The 3,635-nt window shown below is 39.6% G+C and overlaps 1 long non-coding RNA gene across 1 annotated transcript; it reads left to right on the forward strand.

The window, feature by feature from the left end:
- Nucleotides 1-1,045: 1,045 nt before the first annotated feature.
- LOC139076944 (uncharacterized) lies at nucleotides 1,046-2,391 on the forward strand. Its single transcript, XR_011529035.1, has 2 exons — nucleotides 1,046-1,211; nucleotides 1,823-2,391. It is a non-coding gene; the product is annotated as an uncharacterized lncRNA (long non-coding RNA).
- The last annotated feature ends 1,244 nt before the right edge of the window (nucleotides 2,392-3,635 follow it).

Genomic DNA, 3,635 nt, shown 5'->3' on the forward strand with positions numbered 1-3,635 from the left:
GGTATACGTAAATAAAAATACATCAATAATTCCATTAGATGCCAAATGGCTCTTTTCCCCCTTTAACAGACAAAGATTATTAAGACTGGATAGAAAACTAAGCCTAATTAAATGCTGCTTCAAATAGAGAGTCAGTGAACTGGAAATTAGATCTGAGGAAATAACTCCACGTACAGAACACATGATAAAGAAAAAGAAAATATAGAAAGCAAGTTAAGAAACGTGGATGGCAGAATGAGAGGCCACACCGATATTTAATATGATTTCTAAACAGTGAGAATAGAGAGAATTTTGAGAAAAAGAATCTTCGAAGAGATGACTAGAATTTTTCAGAATTAGAGAATAACATGATGAATTTTCAGACTGAGATAGGATGCCGAGTCCTCACAAAGATAAGTAAAAATAAATAAGCATTCAAACACAGTTTGGTGAAACTGTCGACTATCACAGAAGGAGAAACAAAAAGCAGATAAAATGAGTTGTTCTGACTGAAGTGAGTTTAAAGATCTAGCGTCTTGCTCATACCAGATTGTTAGCTCCTGGAAAGGAGTGATCAAATGTTGTTTTTCCTTAAACTTTCGGTGTCTAGCATAGTATCTCGCTTTTAAGTACTCTCTGACCTTGAAGAGCTTATAAGGCAGAATGAAATTCATGCTAAAATAGGAGTATAAATTAAACTGATGTAAGAGCAGAGAGAAGGAAATAGTTCTTTTTGAATGGGATAATGCAAAAGACATAACCAAGGAAATAGCATATGAGACAAGTTGAAGGATTAAAACAGGTGACAATAGTCCTAGGAGAATGGCATGAGAAAAACATGGAGGCAAATATCCCGTTTGGGGAATGCTGAGTGGCTTTACTTGGATGGAGTTTAGAGGGAATGAAAAGATGTAGTGACACAAGTGTGGACTGTCAACTGCCTGTGACTGACAAAAACAACGCTGGATGGGGCCAGATTGAAGAGCTGCAGAGTTGAGTTCTGATCAATAGAATCTGGATTTTCCCTAAAAGCAAAAAACATTCACAGTTTGTTTGCTTGTTTAAGCAGGGAATAGTTATGAAAATGTCTACGCTTTAGCACAACAGGATGTATTAAAAGAAGGAGCTACTGGAGGCAAGAAGATCACTTAGAAATTTCTGTCAAGAGAATAGTCTAGATGAGGAGAAAGAATGCTTTTGTCTTTTTGATGCTTTGACTACATCCTACAGAGGTGAGTGTGTGTGTGTGTAAATAAGGATGATAGCACATATGCAGCATTGGTTTTAATTTGCAGAACTATTCTAGCTGTCGTATAGTACAATTAACTTCGAACTTGGAAGACAGTACTGCCACCTTTTAGCTATGTACTCATGGGAAAATACATGATTTTAAAGGTTAAATAATTGAATATCAACTTTCTCATCTTACCTCATCTTTAAAATACAAGATTTTTGTAAAATTTAAATGAAATTAATAATTAAACAGCGCTGCATATGTAAAAGCTCTAGTTATAGTGCTTAGCGCATATAGGCAATAACTGTTGTCAAATAAAAGAATGAAAGATTGGACAGTGACATCCATATTTTTTTCCCATTTGATAAAAACCTTCCCAGAGCTTTTTGTTGCCAGGTGATGGCAGCTTATCCTCTTAGACACATTCAGAGAAAAATTACTATGTTAATACTTATATAGCTATTTAGAAAAAATATGTAACTCGGAACGCCAGAGAATCAGTTGCAGGATTTGGCAATGCTTCCTGCTGTAGAAGCAGTTGAGGGAGGGGAGTTCATTCTTTCCTAAGTCCAGAATTTTGAGTTGCTCTTTGTTCCACTTTTTTTCCAGACACATTTCATTGCCATTGATTAGAGGACAAGAGGAAGGAGAATGGCCCATTCGCCTAATCATGACAAATAGCTGCTTTGGTCCTTACCTGGAGGCTGTGGTCACCTGGGCCTGCCTTTTGTGCATGCCCATGGGCAGCAAGCAGGAATTCAGTGTGGTAGCTGGAACCTGGCTCGACTCCAATTTGGCGTGTGTCTAACATTGTTTGAAGAACACTTTGTGCCCGCTGAGGCACACTCCTCTCCCAGGGACCAGAGCTAAGACAACAAAAGCTCCTGGTGCCAAGGCTACTGGTCTTATCTGTAAATCACTTTTCTTTTTTCTTGTCTCCTCAAGGGTGATTTGACCTTAGCTCAGAGCTTGAGCAGGCCCGGCTCATCAATTTTACACTGACAAGTGAAAAGACCAAGTGGATTTAGCTTCCCTGATTCCTGAAACCGTGTCAGGTCTTATATTTGAGTATCTTATTGACCTATTGGTGATCAGTACTGCCAAGAATATGTGTGTGTACACTTGCGCACTTGTTGTGCATGAACATGTAACTATATATAAATGATAATTAATCAAAATTCTAAATGTATATGAAAGTTAATTTTACTTGTTCTTTTTTAGAAATCATAAAATCCAAAAGTGACAGCGTTCAGAGGTCACTCTAAAAAGGCAGGCTTTTTCCTCCTAGAATTCTTCTTTGGATGCCTACCTGACCTCAAGCTCAGTGTTATTCTAGTACCAGTGAGTGATTCCAGATAGGCCTAAAACTTTGATGTTTTCCTATGAAGCTATTTAACAACCTGAAGAGGAAGGTTTCTATTGTGAATGAGTCTAGACTGCTCCCAGGTCACTGACCAGGAATACTCACCCCACAGGGTGGACACACAGGCAGCTGAGTTGGTTGCTTTTAAAATCTGTTCAAATAAACAGACTTAAAGAGACCAATTATATCTGCACCTATTAAATATTAAACATTACAGACTCCAAAATAAATAAGTGAAGCAGAGGAATTTTGTGGTGTGTTTCAAGCCTCCTCTGATTTATGAAGACACTCTCATCCTCTTTGACTTGCTGTCTGACACAGGGCCCAAGGTTGCTATTTAAACAACAGCAGAAATCCTCTGTGCTTTGAGGGGCCTGGGGCGTGCAGCCAGTGTTAATAACTAACTATGCAGACTGAGTGTCACTCATGCAGACCTTTCGAAGTAACTGCCCCAGTGTTGTCTAGGACGGGAAGGTCCAGGACTCCCTGTGTTTGGTCCTGCTCGGGCTCATGCTTCACAGTGACTCATTGACTTATGTGTCTAGCAATGGATGTGCCTTGCTCGTTTCCCTTGAGTAAAATCCAGACATCCCTGTTGGACGTCTTTTGGTATTGGATAAAATTTAAGATCTTCAAGAAGGAGGCTTTTCTTCCACAATTTGCAGCTCTGGGTTTCAGCATGCTAAAACCTGAATGCACATATAAGTTGCCAGCTTATCTCTTGTCCTACTGCTTGTCTCCCACCACGTTTGGGTTCCGAAACAGATATGGTCATGGGCATTGAGAAATAAAAAAGAAGCAGTTCAGAGACAGGTGAGATCATACTCCGGGTACTACTCTCTGACTGTGTTTCCTCAAGTGGGAGCCAGCTCACTGAGTGTTTGTCCACATACTCATCATCAGAGTTAGGCCTTGAGTGAGGAGGCTGCTTATCAGCCCTACAGTCTTTGTCACACCTGCTCCCTGAGAAGTCTAGTTTCCCTCTGGATCTTTAGTAGCCTTCAAAATTCAATAAAGTTCCAACTTTGCCCCCAAAGAGTTCAAGAGTAAGGTTAGAAT

The sequence above is a fragment of the Equus przewalskii genome, chromosome 18, assembly GCF_037783145.1.
Source record: "Equus przewalskii isolate Varuska chromosome 18, EquPr2, whole genome shotgun sequence".
Lineage (NCBI taxonomy): Eukaryota > Metazoa > Chordata > Mammalia > Perissodactyla > Equidae > Equus > Equus przewalskii.